At 52.0% G+C, this 25378-nt stretch overlaps 13 non-coding genes and 3 pseudogenes across 13 annotated transcripts; all 16 read right to left on the bottom strand.

Annotated features, from left to right (window-relative positions):
- Positions 1–250: 250 nt before the first annotated feature.
- LOC148150742 (5S ribosomal RNA) lies at positions 251–369 on the bottom strand. Its single transcript, XR_015755634.1, has one exon. It is a non-coding gene; the product is annotated as a 5S ribosomal RNA (ribosomal RNA).
- Positions 370–1915: 1546 nt separating this feature from the next.
- On the bottom strand, positions 1916–2024 carry LOC148150741 (5S ribosomal RNA; annotated as a pseudogene).
- Positions 2025–3570: 1546 nt separating this feature from the next.
- On the bottom strand, positions 3571–3689 carry LOC148150740 (5S ribosomal RNA). Its single transcript, XR_015756553.1, has one exon. It is a non-coding gene; the product is annotated as a 5S ribosomal RNA (ribosomal RNA).
- A 1546-nt stretch (positions 3690–5235) lies between these two features.
- LOC148150739 (5S ribosomal RNA) lies at positions 5236–5354 on the bottom strand. The gene has a single exon (XR_015755604.1). It is a non-coding gene; the product is annotated as a 5S ribosomal RNA (ribosomal RNA).
- A 1546-nt stretch (positions 5355–6900) lies between these two features.
- On the bottom strand, positions 6901–7019 carry LOC148150738 (5S ribosomal RNA). The gene has a single exon (XR_015755953.1). It is a non-coding gene; the product is annotated as a 5S ribosomal RNA (ribosomal RNA).
- Positions 7020–8565: 1546 nt separating this feature from the next.
- LOC148150737 (5S ribosomal RNA) lies at positions 8566–8684 on the bottom strand. The gene has a single exon (XR_015756715.1). It is a non-coding gene; the product is annotated as a 5S ribosomal RNA (ribosomal RNA).
- Positions 8685–10230: 1546 nt separating this feature from the next.
- Positions 10231–10349, bottom strand: LOC148150736 (5S ribosomal RNA; annotated as a pseudogene).
- Positions 10350–11895: 1546 nt separating this feature from the next.
- LOC148150735 (5S ribosomal RNA) lies at positions 11896–12014 on the bottom strand. The gene has a single exon (XR_015756714.1). It is a non-coding gene; the product is annotated as a 5S ribosomal RNA (ribosomal RNA).
- A 1546-nt stretch (positions 12015–13560) lies between these two features.
- LOC148150734 (5S ribosomal RNA) lies at positions 13561–13679 on the bottom strand (annotated as a pseudogene).
- Positions 13680–15225: 1546 nt separating this feature from the next.
- Positions 15226–15344, bottom strand: LOC148150733 (5S ribosomal RNA). Its single transcript, XR_015756794.1, has one exon. It is a non-coding gene; the product is annotated as a 5S ribosomal RNA (ribosomal RNA).
- Positions 15345–16890: 1546 nt separating this feature from the next.
- LOC148150732 (5S ribosomal RNA) lies at positions 16891–17009 on the bottom strand. Its single transcript, XR_015755592.1, has one exon. It is a non-coding gene; the product is annotated as a 5S ribosomal RNA (ribosomal RNA).
- A 1546-nt stretch (positions 17010–18555) lies between these two features.
- LOC148150731 (5S ribosomal RNA) lies at positions 18556–18674 on the bottom strand. Its single transcript, XR_015755570.1, has one exon. It is a non-coding gene; the product is annotated as a 5S ribosomal RNA (ribosomal RNA).
- A 1546-nt stretch (positions 18675–20220) lies between these two features.
- Positions 20221–20339, bottom strand: LOC148150730 (5S ribosomal RNA). The gene has a single exon (XR_015755822.1). It is a non-coding gene; the product is annotated as a 5S ribosomal RNA (ribosomal RNA).
- Positions 20340–21885: 1546 nt separating this feature from the next.
- Positions 21886–22004, bottom strand: LOC148150729 (5S ribosomal RNA). Its single transcript, XR_015755539.1, has one exon. It is a non-coding gene; the product is annotated as a 5S ribosomal RNA (ribosomal RNA).
- Positions 22005–23550: 1546 nt separating this feature from the next.
- On the bottom strand, positions 23551–23669 carry LOC148150728 (5S ribosomal RNA). Its single transcript, XR_015755472.1, has one exon. It is a non-coding gene; the product is annotated as a 5S ribosomal RNA (ribosomal RNA).
- A 1546-nt stretch (positions 23670–25215) lies between these two features.
- Positions 25216–25334, bottom strand: LOC148150727 (5S ribosomal RNA). Its single transcript, XR_015755847.1, has one exon. It is a non-coding gene; the product is annotated as a 5S ribosomal RNA (ribosomal RNA).
- Between the last annotated feature and the right edge of the window lie 44 nt (positions 25335–25378).

Genomic DNA, 25378 nt, shown 5'->3' with positions numbered 1-25378 from the left:
AACTCCTGCACCTATTGTCTATTGTCCGCCTTTCCTGACTGCCACCCGCAGACAGCGTGCAGCCCCAATCCCTTTCTTTCCGCCTTTCTTGCTGATTTTGGCAGCGCTCCGCTCTCCTCCCCTCCGTGTCTCGTGCCTGCAGGAGACTGATGCCAGGCACAGCAGCAGCAGCAAAAATAACCTGCCGCTCCATTGCCTGGCACAAGACAAGTGCAGAGGGGTGACTTGAGCAGCCACTGCTGGCGGAAAAAGCCTACTGCACCTGGTATTCCCAGGCGGTCTCCCATCCAAGTACTAACCAGGCCTGAGTCTGCTTAGCTTCCGAGATCAGACGAGATCGGGCGTTTTCAGACTAGTATGGCCGTAGGCGCTGGCCCCTGCCTTTTCTCCCTACTTCAAGGCGTGCTGGCCAGCCACATTTTCTTTCTTGCTCTTTCTCTTTATCCCCTTTGGCTTTTTTTTCTCTTTTCTCTTTGCTCTTCCTCCTCCGTGCGTGCTTCCCTCCCTCCGTCCCTCCAGCTGCCTTTCAGCCAGCCCTTGCCCACCAGGCTCCTGTAGTCTCCCACATCCCCACACAGGCCAACTGCAAGCCCTCCCCCTGCTTCATAGGGCCGCAGCCTGCATTCTCTCATCCTTCCACACTCCTCCACCCCTCCATTTCGGAATGCCAGGCACTGACCAGTGGGGTACCGCACCGATCAGTACTGGGACCGCAGCTTTTTACGATCTATCTTCAGGATATACAAGATGGTATTAGCAATAACATTCGCAAATTTCATCAGCTGGGTGGCAGGGTGAAATGTGATGAGGATGTTAGGAGATTACAGGGTGACCTGGACAAGTTAGGTGAGTGCTCAGATGCATGGCAGATGCACTTTCACGTGGATAAATGGATCCTTATCCACTTTGGTGGCAAGAACAGGAAGGCAGATTACCACCTAAGTGGAATCAATTTAGGTAAAGGGGCAGTACAGAGAGATCTGGGGGTTCTTGTACACCACTCAATGAAGGTAAGCATGCAGGTACAGCAGGTAGTGAAGAAGGCTAATAGCATGCTGGCCTTCATAACAAGAGGGATTGAGTATAGAAGCAAAGAGGTCCTTCTGCAGCTGTACAGGGCCCTGGTGAGACCACACCTGGAGTACTGTGTGCAGTTCTGGTCTCCAAATTTGAGGAGAGACATTCTGGCTATTGAGGGAATGCAGCGTAGGTTCACGAGGTCAATTCCTGGAATGGCGGGATTACCTTACCCTGAAAGACTGGAGCGACTGGGCTTGTGTACCCTTGAGTTTAGAAGACTGAGAGGGGATCTGGTTGAGACATATAAGATGATCAAAGGATTGGACACTCTGGCGGCAGGCAACATGTTTCCGCTGCGGGGTGAGTGCCGAAACAGAGGACACAGCTTAAAAATACGGGGTAGACCATTTAGGACAGAGATGAGGAGAAACTTCTTCACCCAGAGAGTGGTGGCTGTGTGGAATGCTCTGCCCCAGAGGGCAGTGGAGGCCCAGTCTCTGGATTCATTTAAGAAAGAGTTGGATAGAGCTCTCAAGGATAGTGGAATCAAGGGTTATGGAGATAAGGCAGGAACAGGATACTGATTAAGGATGATCAGCCATGATCATATTGAATGGTGGTGCAGGCTGGAAGGGCAGAATGGCCAACTCCTGCACCTATTGTCTATTGTCCGCCTTTCCTGACTGCCACCCGCAGACAGCGTGCAGCCCCAATCCCTTTCTTTCCGCCTTTCTTGCTGATTTTGGCAGCGCTCCGCTCTCCTCCCCTCCGTGTCTCGTGCCTGCAGGAGACTGATGCCAGGCACAGCAGCAGCAGCAAAAATAACCTGCCGCTCCATTGCCTGGCACAAGACAAGTGCAGAGGGGTGACTTGAGCAGCCACTGCTGGCGGAAAAAGCCTACTGCACCTGGTATTCCCAGGCGGTCTCCCATCCAAGTACTAACCAGGCCTGAGTCTGCTTAGCTTCCGAGATCAGGTGTTTTCAGACTAGTATGGCCGTAGGCACTGGCCCCTGCCTTTTCTCCCTACTTCAAGGCGTGCTGGCCAGCCACATTTTCTTTCTTGCTCTTTCTCTTTATCCCCTTTGGCTTTTTTTTCTCTTTTCTCTTTGCTCTTCCTCCTCCGTGCGTGCTTCCCTCCCTCCGTCCCTCCAGCTGCCTTTCAGCCAGCCCTTGCCCACCAGGCTCCTGTAGTCTCCCACATCCCCACACAGGCCAACTGCAAGCCCTCCCCCTGCTTCATAGGGCCGCAGCCTGCATTCTCTCATCCTTCCACACTCCTCCACCCCTCCATTTCGGAATGCCAGGCACTGACCAGTGGGGTACCGCACCGATCAGTACTGGGACCGCAGCTTTTTACAATCTATCTTCAGGATATACAAGATGGTATTAGCAATAACATTCGCAAATTTCATCAGCTGGGTGGCAGGGTGAAATGTGATGAGGATGTTAGGAGATTACAGGGTGACCTGGACAAGTTAGGTGAGTGCTCAGATGCATGGCAGATGCACTTTCACGTGGATAAATGGATCCTTATCCACTTTGGTGGCAAGAACAGGAAGGCAGATTACCACCTAAGTGGAATCAATTTAGGTAAAGGGGCAGTACAGAGAGATCTGGGGGTTCTTGTACACCACTCAATGAAGGTAAGCATGCAGGTACAGCAGGTAGTGAAGAAGGCTAATAGCATGCTGGCCTTCATAACAAGAGGGATTGAGTATAGAAGCAAAGAGGTCCTTCTGCAGCTGTACAGGGCCCTGGTGAGACCACACCTGGAGTACTGTGTGCAGTTCTGGTCTCCAAATTTGAGGAGAGACATTCTGGCTATTGAGGGAATGCAGCGTAGGTTCACGAGGTCAATTCCTGGAATGGCGGGATTACCTTACACTGAAAGACTGGAGCGACTGGGCTTGTGTACCCTTGAGTTTAGAAGACTGAGAGGGGATCTGGTTGAGACATATAAGATGATCAAAGGATTGGACACTCTGGCGGCAGGCAACATGTTTCCGCTGCGGGGTGAGTGCCGAAACAGAGGACACAGCTTAAAAATACGGGGTAGACCATTTAGGACAGAGATGAGGAGAAACTTCTTCACCCAGAGAGTGGTGGCTGTGTGGAATGCTCTGCCCCAGAGGGCAGTGGAGGCCCAGTCTCTGGATTCATTTAAGAAAGAGTTGGATAGAGCTCTCAAGGATAGTGGAATCAAGGGTTATGGAGATAAGGCAGGAACAGGATACTGATTAAGGATGATCAGCCATGATCATATTGAATGGTGGTGCAGGCTGGAAGGGCAGAATGGCCAACTCCTGCACCTATTGTCTATTGTCCGCCTTTCCTGACTGCCACCCGCAGACAGCGTGCAGCCCCAATCCCTTTCTTTCCGCCTTTCTTGCTGATTTTGGCAGCGCTCCGCTCTCCTCCCCTCCGTGTCTCGTGCCTGCAGGAGACTGATGCCAGGCACAGCAGCAGCAGCAAAAATAACCTGCCGCTCCATTGCCTGGCACAAGACAAGTGCAGAGGGGTGACTTGAGCAGCCACTGCTGGCGGAAAAGGCCTACTGCACCTGGTATTCCCAGGCGGTCTCCCATCCAAGTACTAACCAGGCCTGAGTCTGCTTAGCTTCCGAGATCAGACGAGATCGGGCGTTTTCAGACTAGTATGGCCGTAGGCGCTGGCCCCTGCCTTTTCTCCCTACTTCAAGGCGTGCTGGCCAGCCACATTTTCTTTCTTGCTCTTTCTCTTTATCCCCTTTGGCTTTTTTTTCTCTTTTCTCTTTGCTCTTCCTCCTCCGTGCGTGCTTCCCTCCCTCCGTCCCTCCAGCTGCCTTTCAGCCAGCCCTTGCCCACCAGGCTCCTGTCGTCTCCCACATCCCCACACAGGCCAACTGCAAGCCCTCCCCCTGCTTCATAGGGCCGCAGCCTGCATTCTCTCATCCTTCCACACTCCTCCACCCCTCCATTTCGGAATGCCGGGCACTGACCAGTGGGGTACCGCACGGATCAGTACTGGGACCGCAGCTTTTTACAATCTATCTTAAGGATATACAAGATGGTATTAGCAATAACATTCGCAAATTTCATCAGCTGGGTGGCAGGGTGAAATGTGATGAGGATGTTAGGAGATTACAGGGTGACCTGGACAAGTTAGGTGAGTGCTCAGATGCATGGCAGATGCACTTTCACGTGGATAAATGGATCCTTATCCACTTTGGTGGCAAGAACAGGAAGGCAGATTACCACCTAAGTGGAATCAATTTAGGTAAAGGGGCAGTACAGAGAGATCTGGGGGTTCTTGTACACCACTCAATGAAGGTAAGCATGCAGGTACAGCAGGTAGTGAAGAAGGCTAATAGCATGCTGGCCTTCATAACAAGAGGGATTGAGTATAGAAGCAAAGAGGTCCTTCTGCAGCTGTACAGGGCCCTGGTGAGACCACACCTGGAGTACTGTGTGCAGTTCTGGTCTCCAAATTTGAGGAGAGACATTCTGGCTATTGAGGGAATGCAGCGTAGGTTCACGAGGTCAATTCCTGGAATGGCGGGATTACCTTACACTGAAAGACTGGAGCGACTGGGCTTGTGTACCCTTGAGTTTAGAAGACTGAGAGGGGATCTGGTTGAGACATATAAGATGATCAAAGGATTGGACACTCTGGCGGCAGGCAACATGTTTCCGCTGCGGGGTGAGTGCCGAAACAGAGGACACAGCTTAAAAATACGGGGTAGACCATTTAGGACAGAGATGAGGAGAAACTTCTTCACCCAGAGAGTGGTGGCTGTGTGGAATGCTCTGCCCCAGAGGGCAGTGGAGGCCCAGTCTCTGGATTCATTTAAGAAAGCGTTGGATAGAGCTCTCAAGGATAGTGGAATCAAGGGTTATGGAGATAAGGCAGGAACAGGATACTGATTAAGGATGATCAGCCATGATCATATTGAATGGTGGTGCAGGCTGGAAGGGCAGAATGGCCAACTCCTGCACCTATTGTCTATTGTCCGCCTTTCCTGACTGCCACCCGCAGACAGCGTGCAGCCCCAATCCCTTTCTTTCCGCCTTTCTTGTTGATTTTGGCAGCGCTCCGCTCTCCTCCCCTCCGTGTCTCGTGCCTGCAGGAGACTGATGCCAGGCACAGCAGCAGCAGCAAAAATAACCTGCCGCTCCATTGCCTGGCACAAGACAAGTGCAGAGGGGTGACTTGAGCAGCCACTGCTGGCGGAAAAAGCCTACTGCACCTGGTATTCCCAGGCGGTCTCCCATCCAAGTACTAACCAGGCCTGAGTCTGCTTAGCTTCCGAGATCAGACGAGATCGGGCGTTTTCAGACTAGTATGGCCGTAGGCGCTGGCCCCTGCCTTTTCTCCCTACTTCAAGGCGTGCTGGCCAGCCACATTTTCTTTCTTGCTCTTTCTCTTTATCCCCTTTGGCTTTTTTTTCTCTTTTCTCTTTGCTCTTCCTCCTCCGTGCGTGCTTCCCTCCCTCCGTCCCTCCAGCTGCCTTTCAGCCAGCCCTTGCCCACCAGGCTCCTGTAGTCTCCCACATCCCCACACAGGCCAACTGCAAGCCCTCCCCCTGCTTCATAGGGCCGCAGCCTGCATTCTCTCATCCTTCCACACTCCTCCACCCCTCCATTTCGGAATGCCGGGCACTGACCAGTGGGGTACCGCACCGATCAGTACTGGGACCGCAGCTTTTTACAATCTATCTTCAGGATATACAAGATGGTATTAGCAATAACATTCGCAAATTTCATCAGCTGGGTGGCAGGGTGAAATGTGATGAGGATGTTAGGAGATTACAGGGTGACCTGGACAAGTTAGGTGAGTGCTCAGATGCATGGCAGATGCACTTTCACGTGGATAAATGGATCCTTATCCACTTTGGTGGCAAGAACAGGAAGGCAGATTACCACCTAAGTGGAATCAATTTAGGTAAAGGGGCAGTACAGAGAGATCTGGGGGTTCTTGTACACCACTCAATGAAGGTAAGCATGCAGGTACAGCAGGTAGTGAAGAAGGCTAATAGCATGCTGGCCTTCATAACAAGAGGGATTGAGTATAGAAGCAAAGAGGTCCTTCTGCAGCTGTACAGGGCCCTGGTGAGACCACACCTGGAGTACTGTGTGCAGTTCTGGTCTCCAAATTTGAGGAGAGACATTCTGGCTATTGAGGGAATGCAGCGTAGGTTCACGAGGTCAATTCCTGGAATGGCGGGATTACCTTACACTGAAAGACTGGAGCGACTGGGCTTGTGTACCCTTGAGTTTAGAAGACTGAGAGGGGATCTGGTTGAGACATATAAGATGATCAAAGGATTGGACACTCTGGCGGCAGGCAACATGTTTCCGCTGCGGGGTGAGTGCCGAAACAGAGGACACAGCTTAAAAATACGGGGTAGACCATTTAGGACAGAGATGAGGAGAAACTTCTTCACCCAGAGAGTGGTGGCTGTGTGGAATGCTCTGCCCCAGAGGGCAGTGGAGGCCCAGTCTCTGGATTCATTTAAGAAAGAGTTGGATAGAGTTCTCAAGGATAGTGGAATCAAGGGTTATGGAGATAAGGCAGGAACAGGATACTGATTAAGGATGATCAGCCATGATCATATTGAATGGTGGTGCAGGCTGGAAGGGCAGAATGGCCAACTCCTGCACCTATTGTCTATTGTCCGCCTTTCCTGACTGCCACCCGCAGACAGCGTGCAGCCCCAATCCCTTTCTTTCCGCCTTTCTTGCTGATTTTGGCAGCGCTCCGCTCTCCTCCCCTCCGTGTCTCGTGCCTGCAGGAGACTGATGCCAGGCACAGCAGCAGCAGCAAAAATAACCTGCCGCTCCATTGCCTGGCACAAGACAAGTGCAGAGGGGTGACTTGAGCAGCCACTGCTGGCGGAAAAAGCCTACTGCACCTGGTATTCCCAGGCGGTCTCCCATCCAAGTACTAACCAGGCCAGAGTCTGCTTAGCTTCCGAGATCAGACGAGATCAGGCGTTTTCAGACTAGTATGGCCGTAGGCGCTGGCCCCTGCCTTTTCTCCCTACTTCAAGGCGTGCTGGCCAGCCACATTTTCTTTCTTGCTCTTTCTCTTTATCCCCTTTGGCTTTTTTTTCTCTTTTCTCTTTGCTCTTCCTCCTCCGTGCGTGCTTCCCTCCCTCCGTCCCTCCAGCTGCCTTTCAGCCAGCCCTTGCCCACCAGGCTCCTGTAGTCTCCCACATCCCCACACAGGCCAACTGCAAGCCCTCCCCCTGCTTCATAGGGCCGCAGCCTGCATTCTCTCATCCTTCCACACTCCTCCACCCCTCCATTTCGGAATGCCGGGCACTGACCAGTGGGGTACCGCACGGATCAGTACTGGGACCGCAGCTTTTTACAATCTATCTTCAGGATATACAAGATGGTATTAGCAATAACATTCGCAAATTTCATCAGCTGGGTGGCAGGGTGAAATGTGATGAGGATGTTAGGAGATTACAGGGTGACCTGGACAAGTTAGGTGAGTGCTCAGATGCATGGCAGATGCACTTTCACGTGGATAAATGGATCCTTATCCACTTTGGTGGCAAGAACAGGAAGGCAGATTACCACCTAAGTGGAATCAATTTAGGTAAAGGGGCAGTACAGAGAGATCTGGGGGTTCTTGTACACCACTCAATGAAGGTAAGCATGCAGGTACAGCAGGTAGTGAAGAAGGCTAATAGCATGCTGGCCTTCATAACAAGAGGGATTGAGTATAGAAGCAAAGAGGTCCTTCTGCAGCTGTACAGGGCCCTGGTGAGACCACACCTGGAGTACTGTGTGCAGTTCTGGTCTCCAAATTTGAGGAGAGACATTCTGGCTATTGAGGGAATGCAGCGTAGGTTCACGAGGTCAATTCCTGGAATGGCGGGATTACCTTACACTGAAAGACTGGAGCGACTGGGCTTGTGTACCCTTGAGTTTAGAAGACTGAGAGGGGATCTGGTTGAGACATATAAGATGATCAAAGGATTGGACACTCTGGCGGCAGGCAACATGTTTCCGCTGCGGGGTGAGTGCCGAAACAGAGGACACAGCTTAAAAATACGGGGTAGACCATTTAGGACAGAGATGAGGAGAAACTTCTTCACCCAGAGAGTGGTGGCTGTGTGGAATGCTCTGCCCCAGAGGGCAGTGGAGGCCCAGTCTCTGGATTCATTTAAGAAAGCGTTGGATAGAGCTCTCAAGGATAGTGGAATCAAGGGTTATGGAGATAAGGCAGGAACAGGATACTGATTAAGGATGATCAGCCATGATCATATTGAATGGTGGTGCAGGCTGGAAGGGCAGAATGGCCAACTCCTGCACCTATTGTCTATTGTCCGCCTTTCCTGACTGCCACCCGCAGACAGCGTGCAGCCCCAATCCCTTTCTTTCCGCCTTTCTTGCTGATTTTGGCAGCGCTCCGCTCTCCTCCCCTCCGTGTCTCGTGCCTGCAGGAGACTGATGCCAGGCACAGCAGCAGCAGCAAAAATAACCTGCCCCTCCATTGCCTGGCACAAGACAAGTGCAGAGGGGTGACTTGAGCAGCCACTGCTGGCGGAAAAAGCCTACTGCACCTGGCATTCCCAGGCGGTCTCCCATCCAAGTACTAACCAGGCCTGAGTCTGCTTAGCTTCCGAGATCAGACGAGATCGGGCGTTTTCAGACTAGTATGGCCGTAGGCGCTGGCCCCTGCCTTTTCTCCCTACTTCAAGGCGTGCTGGCCAGCCACATTTTCTTTCTTGCTCTTTCTCTTTATCCCCTTTGGCTTTTTTTTCTCTTTTCTCTTTGCTCTTCCTCCTCCGTGCGTGCTTCCCTCCCTCCGTCCCTCCAGCTGCCTTTCAGCCAGCCCTTGCCCACCAGGCTCCTGTAGTCTCCCACATCCCCACACAGGCCAACTGCAAGCCCTCCCCCTGCTTCATAGGGCCGCAGCCTGCATTCTCTCATCCTTCCACACTCCTCCACCCCTCCATTTCGGAATGCCAGGCACTGACCAGTGGGGTACCGCACGGATCAGTACTGGGACCGCAGCTTTTTACAATCTATCTTCAGGATATACAAGATGGTATTAGCAATAACATTCGCAAATTTCATCAGCTGGGTGGCAGGGTGAAATGTGATGAGGATGTTAGGAGATTACAGGGTGACCTGGACAAGTTAGGTGAGTGCTCAGATGCATGGCAGATGCACTTTCACGTGGATAAATGGATCCTTATCCACTTTGGTGGCAAGAACAGGAAGGCAGATTACCACCTAAGTGGAATCAATTTAGGTAAAGGGGCAGTACAGAGAGATCTGGGGGTTCTTGTACACCACTCAATGAAGGTAAGCATGCAGGTACAGCAGGTAGTGAAGAAGGCTAATAGCATGCTGGCCTTCATAACAAGAGGGATTGAGTATAGAAGCAAAGAGGTCCTTCTGCAGCTGTACAGGGCCCTGGTGAGACCACACCTGGAGTACTGTGTGCAGTTCTGGTCTCCAAATTTGAGGAGAGACATTCTGGCTATTGAGGGAATGCAGCGTAGGTTCACGAGGTCAATTCCTGGAATGGCGGGATTACCTTACACTGAAAGACTGGAGCGACTGGGCTTGTGTACCCTTGAGTTTAGAAGACTGAGAGGGGATCTGGTTGAGACATATAAGATGATCAAAGGATTGGACACTCTGGCGGCAGGCAACATGTTTCCGCTGCGGGGTGAGTGCCGAAACAGAGGACACAGCTTAAAAATACGGGGTAGACCATTTAGGACAGAGATGAGGAGAAACTTCTTCACCCAGAGAGTGGTGGCTGTGTGGAATGCTCTGCCCCAGAGGGCAGTGGAGGCCCAGTCTCTGGATTCATTTAAGAAAGAGTTGGATAGAGCTCTCAAGGATAGTGGAATCAAGGGTTATGGAGATAAGGCAGGAACAGGATACTGATTAAGGATGATCAGCCATGATCATATTGAATGGTGGTGCAGGCTGGAAGGGCAGAATGGCCAACTCCTGCACCTATTGTCTATTGTCCGCCTTTCCTGACTGCCACCCGCAGACAGCGTGCAGCCCCAATCCCTTTCTTTCCGCCTTTCTTGCTGATTTTGGCAGCGCTCCGCTCTCCTCCCCTCCGTGTCTCGTGCCTGCAGGAGACTGATGCCAGGCACAGCAGCAGCAGCAAAAATAACCTGCCGCTCCATTGCCTGGCACAAGACAAGTGCAGAGGGGTGACTTGAGCAGCCACTGCTGGCGGAAAAAGCCTACTGCACCTGGTATTCCCAGGCGGTCTCCCACCCAAGTAGAAACCAGGCCTGAGTCTGCATAGCTTCCGAGATCAGACGAGATCGGGCGTTTTCAGACTAGTATGGCCGTAGGCGCTGGCCCCTGCCTTTTCTCCCTACTTCAAGGCGTGCTGGCCAGCCACATTTTCTTTCTTGCTCTTTCTCTTTATCCCCTTTGGCTTTTTTTTCTCTTTTCTCTTTGCTCTTCCTCCTCCGTGCGTGCTTCCCTCCCTCCGTCCCTCCAGCTGCCTTTCAGCCAGCCCTTGCCCACCAGGCTCCTGTAGTCTCCCACATCCCCACACAGGCCAACTGCAAGCCCTCCCCCTGCTTCATAGGGCCGCAGCCTGCATTCTCTCATCCTTCCACACTCCTCCACCCCTCCATTTCGGAATGCCAGGCACTGACCAGTGGGGTACCGCACGGATCAGTACTGGGACCGCAGCTTTTTACAATCTATCTTCAGGATATACAAGATGGTATTAGCAATAACATTCGCAAATTTCATCAGCTGGGTGGCAGGGTGAAATGTGATGAGGATGTTAGGAGATTACAGGGTGACCTGGACAAGTTAGGTGAGTGCTCAGATGCATGGCAGATGCACTTTCACGTGGATAAATGGATCCTTATCCACTTTGGTGGCAAGAACAGGAAGGCAGATTACCACCTAAGTGGAATCAATTTAGGTAAAGGGGCAGTACAGAGAGATCTGGGGGTTCTTGTACACCACTCAATGAAGGTAAGCATGCAGGTACAGCAGGTAGTGAAGAAGGCTAATAGCATGCTGGCCTTCATAACAAGAGGGATTGAGTATAGAAGCAAAGAGGTCCTTCTGCAGCTGTACAGGGCCCTGGTGAGACCACACCTGGAGTACTGTGTGCAGTTCTGGTCTCCAAATTTGAGGAGAGACATTCTGGCTATTGAGGGAATGCAGCGTAGGTTCACGAGGTCAATTCCTGGAATGGCGGGATTACCTTACACTGAAAGACTGGAGCGACTGGGCTTGTGTACCCTTGAGTTTAGAAGACTGAGAGGGGATCTGGTTGAGACATATAAGATGATCAAAGGATTGGACACTCTGGCGGCAGGCAACATGTTTCCGCTGCGGGGTGAGTGCCGAAACAGAGGACACAGCTTAAAAATACGGGGTAGACCATTTAGGACAGAGATGAGGAGAAACTTCTTCACCCAGAGAGTGGTGGCTGTGTGGAATGCTCTGCCCCAGAGGGCAGTGGAGGCCCAGTCTCTGGATTCATTTAAGAAAGCGTTGGATAGAGCTCTCAAGGATAGTGGAATCAAGGGTTATGGAGATAAGGCAGGAACAGGATACTGATTAAGGATGATCAGCCATGATCATATTGAATGGTGGTGCAGGCTGGAAGGGCAGAATGGCCAACTCCTGCACCTATTGTCTATTGTCCGCCTTTCCTGACTGCCACCCGCAGACAGCGTGCAGCCCCAATCCCTTTCTTTCCGCCTTTCTTGCTGATTTTGGCAGCGCTCCGCTCTCCTCCCCTCCGTGTCTCGTGCCTGCAGGAGACTGATGCCAGGCACAGCAGCAGCAGCAAAAATAACCTGCCCCTCCATTGCCTGGCACAAGACAAGTGCAGAGGGGTGACTTGAGCAGCCACTGCTGGCGGAAAAAGCCTACTGCACCTGGCATTCCCAGGCGGTCTCCCATCCAAGTACTAACCAGGCCTGAGTCTGCTTAGCTTCCGAGATCAGACGAGATCGGGCGTTTTCAGACTAGTATGGCCGTAGGCGCTGGCCCCTGCCTTTTCTCCCTACTTCAAGGCGTGCTGGCCAGCCACATTTTCTTTCTTGCTCTTTCTCTTTATCCCCTTTGGCTTTTTTTTCTCTTTTCTCTTTGCTCTTCCTCCTCCGTGCGTGCTTCCCTCCCTCCGTCCCTCCAGCTGCCTTTCAGCCAGCCCTTGCCCACCAGGCTCCTGTAGTCTCCCACATCCCCACACAGGCCAACTGCAAGCCCTCCCCCTGCTTCATAGGGCCGCAGCCTGCATTCTCTCATCCTTCCACACTCCTCCACCCCTCCATTTCGGAATGCCAGGCACTGACCAGTGGGGTACCGCACGGATCAGTACTGGGACCGCAGCTTTTTACAATCTATCTTCAGGATATACAAGATGGTATTAGCAATAACATTCGCAAATTTCATCAGCTGGGTGGCAGGGTGAAATGTGATGAGGATGTTAGGAGATTACAGGGTGACCTGGACAAGTTAGGTGAGTGCTCAGATGCATGGCAGATGCACTTTCACGTGGATAAATGGATCCTTATCCACTTTGGTGGCAAGAACAGGAAGGCAGATTACCACCTAAGTGGAATCAATTTAGGTAAAGGGGCAGTACAGAGAGATCTGGGGGTTCTTGTACACCACTCAATGAAGGTAAGCATGCAGGTACAGCAGGTAGTGAAGAAGGCTAATAGCATGCTGGCCTTCATAACAAGAGGGATTGAGTATAGAAGCAAAGAGGTCCTTCTGCAGCTGTACAGGGCCCTGGTGAGACCACACCTGGAGTACTGTGTGCAGTTCTGGTCTCCAAATTTGAGGAGAGACATTCTGGCTATTGAGGGAATGCAGCGTAGGTTCACGAGGTCAATTCCTGGAATGGCGGGATTACCTTACACTGAAAGACTGGAGCGACTGGGCTTGTGTACCCTTGAGTTTAGAAGACTGAGAGGGGATCTGGTTGAGACATATAAGATGATCAAAGGATTGGACACTCTGGCGGCAGGCAACATGTTTCCGCTGCGGGGTGAGTGCCGAAACAGAGGACACAGCTTAAAAATACGGGGTAGACCATTTAGGACAGAGATGAGGAGAAACTTCTTCACCCAGAGAGTGGTGGCTGTGTGGAATGCTCTGCCCCAGAGGGCAGTGGAGGCCCAGTCTCTGGATTCATTTAAGAAAGAGTTGGATAGAGCTCTCAAGGATAGTGGAATCAAGGGTTATGGAGATAAGGCAGGAACAGGATACTGATTAAGGATGATCAGCCATGATCATATTGAATGGTGGTGCAGGCTGGAAGGGCAGAATGGCCAACTCCTGCACCTATTGTCTATTGTCCGCCTTTCCTGACTGCCACCCGCAGACAGCGTGCAGCCCCAATCCCTTTCTTTCCGCCTTTCTTGCTGATTTTGGCAGCGCTCCGCTCTCCTCCCCTCCGTGTCTCGTGCCTGCAGGAGACTGATGCCAGGCACAGCAGCAGCAGCAAAAATAACCTGCCGCTCCATTGCCTGGCACAAGACAAGTGCAGAGGGGTGACTTGAGCAGCCACTGCTGGCGGAAAAAGCCTACTGCACCTGGTATTCCCAGGCGGTCTCCCACCCAAGTAGAAACCAGGCCTGAGTCTGCATAGCTTCCGAGATCAGACGAGATCGGGCGTTTTCAGACTAGTATGGCCGTAGGCGCTGGCCCCTGCCTTTTCTCCCTACTTCAAGGCGTGCTGGCCAGCCACATTTTCTTTCTTGCTCTTTCTCTTTATCCCCTTTGGCTTTTTTTTCTCTTTTCTCTTTGCTCTTCCTCCTCCGTGCGTGCTTCCCTCCCTCCGTCCCTCCAGCTGCCTTTCAGCCAGCCCTTGCCCACCAGGCTCCTGTAGTCTCCCACATCCCCACACAGGCCAACTGCAAGCCCTCCCCCTGCTTCATAGGGCCGCAGCCTGCATTCTCTCATCCTTCCACACTCCTCCACCCCTCCATTTCGGAATGCCGGGCACTGACCAGTGGGGTACCGCACGGATCAGTACTGGGAACGCAGCTTTTTACAATCTATCTTCAGGATATACAAGATGGTATTAGCAATAACATTCGCAAATTTCATCAGCTGGGTGGCAGGGTGAAATGTGATGAGGATGTTAGGAGATTACAGGGTGACCTGGACAAGTTAGGTGAGTGCTCAGATGCATGGCAGATGCACTTTCACGTGGATAAATGGATCCTTATCCACTTTGGTGGCAAGAACAGGAAGGCAGATTACCACCTAAGTGGAATCAATTTAGGTAAAGGGGCAGTACAGAGAGATCTGGGGGTTCTTGTACACCACTCAATGAAGGTAAGCATGCAGGTACAGCAGGTAGTGAAGAAGGCTAATAGCATGCTGGCCTTCATAACAAGAGGGATTGAGTATAGAAGCAAAGAGGTCCTTCTGCAGCTGTACAGGGCCCTGGTGAGACCACACCTGGAGTACTGTGTGCAGTTCTGGTCTCCAAATTTGAGGAGAGACATTCTGGCTATTGAGGGAATGCAGCGTAGGTTCACGAGGTCAATTCCTGGAATGGCGGGATTACCTTACACTGAAAGACTGGAGCGACTGGGCTTGTGTACCCTTGAGTTTAGAAGACTGAGAGGGGATCTGGTTGAGACATATAAGATGATCAAAGGATTGGACACTCTGGCGGCAGGCAACATGTTTCCGCTGCGGGGTGAGTGCCGAAACAGAGGACACAGCTTAAAAATACGGGGTAGACCATTTAGGACAGAGATGAGGAGAAACTTCTTCACCCAGAGAGTGGTGGCTGTGTGGAATGCTCTGCCCCAGAGGGCAGTGGAGGCCCAGTCTCTGGATTCATTTAAGAAAGCGTTGGATAGAGCTCTCAAGGATAGTGGAATCAAGGGTTATGGAGATAAGGCAGGAACAGGATACTGATTAAGGATGATCAGCCATGATCATATTGAATGGTGGTGCAGGCTGGAAGGGCAGAATGGCCAACTCCTGCACCTATTGTCTATTGTCCGCCTTTCCTGACTGCCACCCGCAGACAGCGTGCAGCCCCAATCCCTTTCTTTCCGCCTTTCTTGCTGATTTTGGCAGCGCTCCGCTCTCCTCCCCTCCGTGTCTCGTGCCTGCAGGAGACTGATGCCAGGCACAGCAGCAGCAGCAAAAATAACCTGCCGCTCCATTGCCTGGCACAAGACAAGTGCAGAGGGGTGACTTGAGCAGCCACTGCTGGCGGAAAAAGCCTACTGCACCTGGTATTCCCAGGCGGTCTCCCACCCAAGTACTAACCAGGCCTGAGTCTGCTTAGCTTCCGAGATCAGACGAGATCGGGCGTTTTCAGACTAGTGTGGCCGTAGGCGCTGGCCCCTGCCTTTTCTCCCTACTTCAAGGCGTGCTGGCCAGCCACATTTTCTTTCTTGCTCTTTCTCTTTATCCCCTTTGGCTTTTTTTTCTCTTTTCTCTTTGCTCTTCCTCCTCCGTGCGTGCTTCCCTCCCTCCGTCCCTCCAGCTGCCTTTCAGCCAGCCCTTGCCCACCAGGCTCCTGTAGTCTCCCACATCCCCACACAGGCCAACTGCAAGCCCTCCCCCTGCTTCATAGGGCCGCAGCCTGCATTCTCTCATCCTTCCACACTCCTCCACCCCTCCATTTCGGAATGCCAGGCACTGACCAGTGGGGTACCGCACCGATCAGTACTGGGACCGCAGCTTTTTACGATCTATCTTCAGGATATACAAGATGGTATTAGCAATAACATTCGCAAATTTCATCAGCTGGGTGGCAGGGTGAAATGTGATGAGGATGTTAGGAGATTACAGGGTGACCTGGACAAGTTAGGTGAGTGCTCAGATGCATGGCAGATGCACTTTCACGTGGATAAATGGATCCTTATCCACTTTGGTGGCAAGAACAGGAAGGCAGATTACCACCTAAGTGGAATCAATTTAGGTAAAGGGGCAGTACAGAGAGATCTGGGGGTTCTTGTACACCACTCAATGAAGGTAAGCATGCAGGTACAGCAGGTAGTGAAGAAGGCTAATAGCATGCTGGCCTTCATAACAAGAGGGATTGAGTATAGAAGCAAAGAGGTCCTTCTGCAGCTGTACAGGGCCCTGGTGAGACCACACCTGGAGTACTGTGTGCAGTTCTGGTCTCCAAATTTGAGGAGAGACATTCTGGCTATTGAGGGAATGCAGCGTAGGTTCACGAGGTCAATTCCTGGAATGGCGGGATTACCTTACACTGAAAGACTGGAGCGACTGGGCTTGTGTACCCTTGAGTTTAGAAGACTGAGAGGGGATCTGGTTGAGACATATAAGATGATCAAAGGATTGGACACTCTGGCGGCAGGCAACATGTTTCCGCTGCGGGGTGAGTGCCGAAACAGAGGACACAGCTTAAAAATACGGGGTAGACCATTTAGGACAGAGATGAGGAGAAACTTCTTCACCCAGAGAGTGGTGGCTGTGTGGAATGCTCTGCCCCAGAGGGCAGTGGAGGCCCAGTCTCTGGATTCATTTAAGAAAGAGTTGGATAGAGCTCTCAAGGATAGTGGAATCAAGGGTTATGGAGATAAGGCAGGAACAGGATACTGATTAAGGATGATCAGCCATGATCATATTGAATGGTGGTGCAGGCTGGAAGGGCAGAATGGCCAACTCCTGCACCTATTGTCTATTGTCCGCCTTTCCTGACTGCCACCCGCAGACAGCGTGCAGCCCCAATCCCTTTCTTTCCGCCTTTCTTGCTGATTTTGGCAGCGCTCCGCTCTCCTCCCCTCCGTGTCTCGTGCCTGCAGGAGACTGATGCCAGGCACAGCAGCAGCAGCAAAAATAACCTGCCGCTCCATTGCCTGGCACAAGACAAGTGCAGAGGGGTGACTTGAGCAGCCACTGCTGGCGGAAAAAGCCTACTGCACCTGGTATTCCCAGGCGGTCTCCCATCCAAGTACTAACCAGGCCTGAGTCTGCTTAGCTTCCGAGATCAGACGAGATCGGGCGTTTTCAGACTAGTATGGCCGTAGGCGCTGGCCCCTGCCTTTTCTCCCTACTTCAAGGCGTGCTGGCCAGCCACATTTTCTTTCTTGCTCTTTCTCTTTATCCCCTTTGGCTTTTTTTTCTCTTTTCTCTTTGCTCTTCCTCCTCCGTGCGTGCTTCCCTCCCTCCGTCCCTCCAGCTGCCTTTCAGCCAGCCCTTGCCCACCAGGCTCCTGTAGTCTCCCACATCCCCACACAGGCCAACTGCAAGCCCTCCCCCTGCTTCATAGGGCCGCAGCCTGCATTCTCTCATCCTTCCACACTCCTCCACCCCTCCATTTCGGAATGCCGGGCACTGACCAGTGGGGTACCGCACGGATCAGTACTGGGACCGCAGCTTTTTACAATCTATCTTCAGGATATACAAGATGGTATTAGCAATAACATTCGCAAATTTCATCAGCTGGGTGGCAGGGTGAAATGTGATGAGGATGTTAGGAGATTACAGGGTGACCTGGACAAGTTAGGTGAGTGCTCAGATGCATGGCAGATGCACTTTCACGTGGATAAATGGATCCTTATCCACTTTGGTGGCAAGAACAGGAAGGCAGATTACCACCTAAGTGGAATCAATTTAGGTAAAGGGGCAGTACAGAGAGATCTGGGGGTTCTTGTACACCACTCAATGAAGGTAAGCATGCAGGTACAGCAGGTAGTGAAGAAGGCTAATAGCATGCTGGCCTTCATAACAAGAGGGATTGAGTATAGAGGCAAAGAGGTCCTTCTGCAGCTGTACAGGGCCCTGGTGAGACCACACCTGGAGTACTGTGTGCAGTTCTGGTCTCCAAATTTGAGGAGAGACATTCTGGCTATTGAGGGAATGCAGCGTAGGTTCACGAGGTCAATTCCTGGAATGGCGGGATTACCTTACACTGAAAGACTGGAGCGACTGGGCTTGTGTACCCTTGAGTTTAGAAGACTGAGAGGGGATCTGGTTGAGACATATAAGATGATCAAAGGATTGGACACTCTGGCGGCAGGCAACATGTTTCCGCTGCGGGGTGAGTGCCGAAACAGAGGACACAGCTTAAAAATACGGGGTAGACCATTTAGAACAGAGATGAGGAGAAACTTCTTCACCCAGAGAGTGGTGGCTGTGTGGAATGCTCTGCCCCAGAGGGCAGTGGAGGCCCAGTCTCTGGATTCATTTAAGAAAGAGTTGGATAGAGCTCTCAAGGATAGTGGAATCAAGGGTCATGGAGATAAGGCAGGAACAGGATACTGATTAAGGATGATCAGCCATGATCATATTGAATGGTGGTGCAGGCTGGAAGGGCAGAATGGCCAACTCCTGCACCTATTGTCTATTGTCCGCCTTTCCTGACTGCCACCCGCAGACAGCGTGCAGCCCCAATCCCTTTCTTTCCGCCTTTCTTGCTGATTTTGGCAGCGCTCCGCTCTCCTCCCCTCCGTGTCTCGTGCCTGCAGGAGACTGATGCCAGGCACAGCAGCAGCAGCAAAAATAACCTGCCGCTCCATTGCCTGGCACAAGACAAGTGCAGAGGGGTGACTTGAGCAGCCACTGCTGGCGGAAAAAGCCTACTGCACCTGGTATTCCCAGGCGGTCTCCCATCCAAGTACTAACCAGGCCTGAGTCTGCTTAGCTTCCGAGATCAGACGAGATCGGGCGTTTTCAGACTAGTATGGCCGTAGGCGCTGGCTCCTGCCTTTTCTCCCTACTTCAAGGCGTGCTGGCCAGCCACATTTTCTTTCTTGCTCTTTCTCTTTATCCCCTTTGGCTTTTTTTTCTCTTTTCTCTTTGCTCTTCCTCCTCCGTGCGTGCTTCCCTCCCTCCGTCCCTCCAGCTGCCTTTCAGCCAGCCCTTGCCCACCAGGCTCCTGTAGTCTCCCACATCCCCACACAGGCCAACTGCAAGCCCTCCCCCTGCTTCATAGGGCCGCAGCCTGCATTCTCTCATCCTTCCACACTCCTCCACCCCTCCATTTCGGAATGCCGGGCACTGACCAGTGGGGTACCGCACGGATCAGTACTGGGACCGCAGCTTTTTACAATCTATCTTCAGGATATACAAGATGGTATTAGCAATAACATTCGCAAATTTCATCAGCTGGGTGGCAGGGTGAAATGTGATGAGGATCTTAGGAGATTACAGGGTGACCTGGACAAGTTAGGTGAGTGCTCAGATGCATGGCAGATGCACTTTCACGTGGATAAATGGATCCTTATCCACTTTGGTGGCAAGAACAGGAAGGCAGATTACCACCTAAGTGGAATCAATTTAGGTAAAGGGGCAGTACAGAGAGATCTGGGGGTTCTTGTACACCACTCAATGAAGGTAAGCATGCAGGTACAGCAGGTAGTGAAGAAGGCTAATAGCATGCTGGCCTTCATAACAAGAGGGATTGAGTATAGAAGCAAAGAGGTCCTTCTGCAGCTGTACAGGGCCCTGGTGAGACCACACCTGGAGTACTGTGTGCAGTTCTGGTCTCCAAATTTGAGGAGAGACATTCTGGCTATTGAGGGAATGCAGCGTAGGTTCACGAGGTCAATTCCTGGAATGGCGGGATTACCTTACACTGAAAGACTGGAGCGACTGGGCTCGTGTACCCTTGAGTTTAGAAGACTGAGAGGGGATCTGGTTGAGACATATAAGATGATCAAAGGATTGGACACTCTGGCGGCAGGCAACATGTTTCCGCTGCGGGGTGAGTGCCGAAACAGAGGACACAGCTTAAAAATACGGGGTAGACCATTTAGGACAGAGATGAGGAGAAACTTCTTCACCCAGAGAGTGGTGGCTGTGTGGAATGCTCTGCCCCAGAGGGCAGTGGAGGCCCAGTCTCTGGATTCATTTAAGAAAGAGTTGGATAGAGCTCTCAAGGATAGTGGAATCAAGGGTTATGGAGATAAGGCAGGAACAGGATACTGATTAAGGATGATCAGCCATGATCATATTGAATGGTGGTGCAGGCTGGAAGGGCAGAATGGCCAACTCCTGCACCTATTGTCTATTGTCCGCCTTTCCTGACTGCCACCCGCAGACAGCGTGCAGCCCCAATCCCTTTCTTTCCGCCTTTCTTGCTGATTTTGGCAGCGCTCCGCTCTCCTCCCCTCCGTGTCTCGTGCCTGCAGGAGACTGATGCCAGGCACAGCAGCAGCAGCAAAAATAACCTGCCGCTCCATTGCCTGGCACAAGACAAGTGCAGAGGGGTGACTTGAGCAGCCACTGCTGGCGGAAAAAGCCTACTGCACCTGGTATTCCCAGGCGGTCTCCCATCCAAGTACTAACCAGGCCTGAGTCTGCTTAGCGTCCGAGATCAGACGAGATCAGGCGTTTTCAGACTAGTATGGCCGTAGGCGCTGGCCCCTGCCTTTTCTCCCTACTTCAAGGCGTGCTGGCCAGCCACATTTTCTTTCTTGCTCTTTCTCTTTATCCCCTTTGGCTTTTTTTTCTCTTTTCTCTTTGCTCTTCCTCCTCCGTGCGTGCTTCCCTCCCTCCGTCCCTCCAGCTGCCTTTCAGCCAGCCCTTGCCCACCAGGCTCCTGTAGTCTCCCACATCCCCACACAGGCCAACTGCAAGCCCTCCCCCTGCTTCATAGGGCCGCAGCCTGCATTCTCTCATCCTTCCACACTCCTCCACCCCTCCATTTCGGAATGCCGGGCACTGACCAGTGGGGTACCGCACGGATCAGTACTGGGACCGCAGCTTTTTACAATCTATCTTCAGGATATACAAGATGGTATTAGCAATAACATTCGCAAATTTCATCAGCTGGGTGGCAGGGTGAAATGTGATGAGGATGTTAGGAGATTACAGGGTGACCTGGACAAGTTAGGTGAGTGCTCAGATGCATGGCAGATGCACTTTCACGTGGATAAATGGATCCTTATCCACTTTGGTGGCAAGAACAGGAAGGCAGATTACCACCTAAGTGGAATCAATTTAGGTAAAGGGGCAGTACAGAGAGATCTGGGGGTTCTTGTACACCACTCAATGAAGGTAAGCATGCAGGTACAGCAGGTAGTGAAGAAGGCTAATAGCATGCTGGCCTTCATAACAAGAGGGATTGAGTATAGAAGCAAAGAGGTCCTTCTGCAGCTGTACAGGGCCCTGGTGAGACCACACCTGGAGTACTGTGTGCAGTTCTGGTCTCCAAATTTGAGGAGAGACATTCTGGCTATTGAGGGAATGCAGCGTAGGTTCACGAGGTCAATTCCTGGAATGGCGGGATTACCTTACACTGAAAGACTGGAGCGACTGGGCTTGTGTACCCTTGAGTTTAGAAGACTGAGAGGGGATCTGGTTGAGACATATAAGATGATCAAAGGATTGGACACTCTGGCGGCAGGCAACATGTTTCCGCTGCGGGGTGAGTGCCGAAACAGAGGACACAGCTTAAAAATACGGGGTAGACCATTTAGGACAGAGATGAGGAGAAACTTCTTCACCCAGAGAGTGGTGGCTGTGTGGAATGCTCTGCCCCAGAGGGCAGTGGAGGCCCAGTCTCTGGATTCATTTAAGAAAGAGTTGGATAGAGCTCTCAAGGATAGTGGAATCAAGGGTTATGGAGATAAGGCAGGAACAGGATACTGATTAAGGATGATCAGCCATGATCATATTGAATGGTGGTGCAGGCTGGAAGGGCAGAATGGCCAACTCCTGCACCTATTGTCTATTGTCCGCCTTTCCTGACTGCCACCCGCAGACAGCGTGCAGCCCCAATCCCTTTCTTTCCGCCTTTCTTGCTGATTTTGGCAGCGCTCCGCTCTCCTCCCCTCCGTGTCTCGTGCCTGCAGGAGACTGATGCCAGGCACAGCAGCAGCAGCAAAAATAACCTGCCGCTCCATTGCCTGGCACAAGACAAGTGCAGAGGGGTGACTTGAGCAGCCACTGCTGGCGGAAAAAGCCTACTGCACCTGGTATTCCCAGGCGGTCTCCCATCCAAGTACTAACCAGGCCTGAGTCTGCTTAGCTTCCGAGATCAGACGAGATCGGGCGTTTTCAGACTAGTATGGCCGTAGGCGCTGGCCCCTGCCTTTTCTCCCTACTTCAAGGCGTGCTGGCCAGCCACATTTTCTTTCTTGCTCTTTCTCTTTATCCCCTTTGGCTTTTTTTTCTCTTTTCTCTTTGCTCTTCCTCCTCCGTGCGTGCTTCCCTCCTTCCGTCCCTCCAGCTGCCTTTCAGCCAGCCCTTGCCCACCAGGCTCCTGTAGTCTCCCACATCCCCACACAGGCCAACTGCAAGCCCTCCCCCTGCTTCATAGGGCCGCAGCCTGCATTCTCTCATCCTTCCACACTCCTCCACCCCTCCATTTCGGAATGCCGGGCACTGACCAGTGGGGTACCGCACGGATCAGTACTGGGACCGCAGCTTTTTACAATCTATCTTCAGGATATACAAGATGGTATTAGCAATAACATTCGCAAATTTCATCAGCTGGGTGGCAGGGTGAAATGTGATGAGGATGTTAGGAGATTACAGGGTGACCTGGACAAGTTAGGTGAGTGCTCAGATGCATGGCAGATGCACTTTCACGTGGATAAATGGATCCTTATCCACTTTGGTGGCAAGAACAGGAAGGCAGATTACCACCTAAGTGGAATCAATTTAGGTAAAGGGGCAGTACAGAGAGATCTGGGGGTTCTTGTACACCACTCAATGAAGGTAAGCATGCAGGTACAGCAGGTAGTGAAGAAGGCTAATAGCATGCTGGCCTTCATAACAAGAGGGATTGAGTATAGAGGCAAAGAGGTCCTTCTGCAGCTGTACAGGGCCCTGGTGAGACCACACCTGGAGTACTGTGTGCAGTTCTGGTCTCCAAATTTGAGGAGAGACATTCTGGCTATTGAGGGAATGCAGCGTAGGTTCACGAGGTCAATTCCTGGAATGGCGGGATTACCTTACACTGAAAGACTGGAGCGACTGGGCTTGTGTACCCTTGAGTTTAGAAGACTGAGAGGGGATCTGGTTGAGACATATAAGATGATCAAAGGATTGGACACTCTGGCGGCAGGCAACATGTTTCCGCTGCGGGGTGAGTGCCGAAACAGAGGACACAGCTTAAAAATACGGGGTAGACCATTTAGAACAGAGATGAGGAGAAACTTCTTCACCCAGAGAGTGGTGGCTGTGTGGAATGCTCTGCCCCAGAGGGCAGTGGAGGCCCAGTCTCTGGATTCATTTAAGAAAGAGTTGGATAGAGCTCTCAAGGATAGTGGAATCAAGGGTCATGGAGATAAGGCAGGAACAGGATACTGATTAAGGATGATCAGCCATGATCATATTGAATGGTGGTGCAGGCTGGAAGGGCAGAATGGCCAACTCCTGCACCTATTGTCTATTGTCCGCCTTTCCTGACTGCCACCCGCAGACAGCGTGCAGCCCCAATCCCTTTCTTTCCGCCTTTCTTGCTGATTTTGGCAGCGCTCCGCTCTCCTCCCCTCCGTGTCTCGTGCCTGCAGGAGACTGATGCCAGGCACAGCAGCAGCAGCAAAAATAACCTGCCGCTCCATTGCCTGGCACAAGACAAGTGCAGAGGGGTGACTTGAGCAGCCACTGCTGGCGGAAAAAGCCTACTGCACCTGGTATTCCCAGGCGGTCTCCCATCCAAGTACTAACCAGGCCTGAGTCTGCTTAGCTTCCGAGATCAGACGAGATCGGGCGTTTTCAGACTAGTATGGCCGTAGGCGCTGGCCCCTGCCTTTTCTCCCTACTTCAAGGCGTGCTGGCCAGCCACATTTTCTTTCTTGCTCTTTCTCTTTATCCCCTTTGGCTTTTTTTTCTCTTTTCTCTTTGCTCTTCCTCCTCCGTGCGTGCTTCCCTCCCTCCGTCCCTCCAGCTGCCTTTCAGCCAGCCCTTGCCCACCAGGCTCCTGTAGTCTCCCACATCCCCACACAGGCCAACTGCAAGCCCTCCCCCTGCTTCATAGGGCCGCAGCCTGCATTCTCTCATCCTTCCACACTCCTCCACCCCTCCATTTCGGAATGCCGGGCACTGACCAGTGGGGTACCGCACGGATCAGTACTGGGACCGCAGCTTTTTACAATCTATCTTCAGGATATACAAGATGGTATTAGCAATAACATTCGCAAATTTCATCAGCTGGGTGGCAGGGTGAAATGTGATGAGGATGTTAGGAGATTACAGGGTGACCTGGACAAGTTAGGTGAGTGCTCAGATGCATGGCAGATGCACTTTCACGTGGATAAATGGATCCTTATCCACTTTGGTGGCAAGAACAGGAAGGCAGATTACCACCTAAGTGGAATCAATTTAGGTAAAGGGGCAGTACAGAGAGATCTGGGGGTTCTTGTACACCACTCAATGAAGGTAAGCATGCAGGTACAGCAGGTAGTGAAGAAGGCTAATAGCATGCTGGCCTTCATAACAAGAGGGATTGAGTATAGAAGCAAAGAGGTCCTTCTGCAGCTGTACAGGGCCCTGGTGAGACCACACCTGGAGTACTGTGTGCAGTTCTGGTCTCCAAATTTGAGGAGAGACATTCTGGCTATTGAGGGAATGCAGCGTAGGTTCACGAGGTCAATTCCTGGAATGGCGGGATTACCTTACACTGAAAGACTGGAGCGACTGGGCTCGTGTACCCTTGAGTTTAGAAGACTGAGAGGGGATCTGGTTGAGACATATAAGATGATCAAAGGATTGGACACTCTGGCGGCAGGCAACATGTTTCCGCTGCGGGGTGAGTGCCGAAACAGAGGACACAGCTTAAAAATACGGGGTAGACCATTTAGGACAGAGATGAGGAGAAACTTCTTCACCCAGAGAGTGGTGGCTGTGTGGAATGCTCTGCCCCAGAGGGCAGTGGAGGCCCAGTCTCTGGATTCATTTAAGAAAGAGTTGGATAGAGCTCTCAAGGATAGTGGAATCAAGGGTTATGGAGATAAGGCAGGAACAGGATACTGATTAAGGATGATCAGCCATGATCATATTGAATGGTGGTGCAGGCTGGAAGGGCAGAATGGCCAACTCCTGCACCTATTGTCTATTGTCCGCCTTTCCTGACTGCCACCCGCAGACAGCGTGCAGCCCCAATCCCTTTCTTTCCGCCTTTCTTGCTGATTTTGGCAGCGCTCCGCTCTCCTCCCCTCCGTGTCTCGTGCCTGCAGGAGACTGATGCCAGGCACAGCAGCAGCAGCAAAAATAACCTGCCGCTCCATTGCCTGGCACAAGACAAGTGCAGAGGGGTGACTTGAGCAGCCACTGCTGGCGGAAAAAGCCTACTGCACCTGGTATTCCCAGGCGGTCTCCCATCCAAGTACTAACCAGGCCTGAGTCTGCTTAGCGTCCGAGATCAGACGAGATCGGGCGTTTTCAGACTAGTATGGCCGTAGGTGCTGGCCCCTGCCTTTTCTCCCTACTTCAAGGCGTGCTGGCCAG

Source organism: Chiloscyllium plagiosum, unplaced genomic scaffold (assembly GCF_037043375.1).
Source record: "Chiloscyllium plagiosum isolate Xiang-an unplaced genomic scaffold, Cpla_swu_hap1 HiC_scaffold_3, whole genome shotgun sequence".
Taxonomy (NCBI): domain Eukaryota; kingdom Metazoa; phylum Chordata; class Chondrichthyes; order Orectolobiformes; family Hemiscylliidae; genus Chiloscyllium; species Chiloscyllium plagiosum.
The sequence above is the reverse complement of the archived record's forward strand: the minus strand, read 5'-3'. Positions and strand labels throughout refer to the sequence as shown.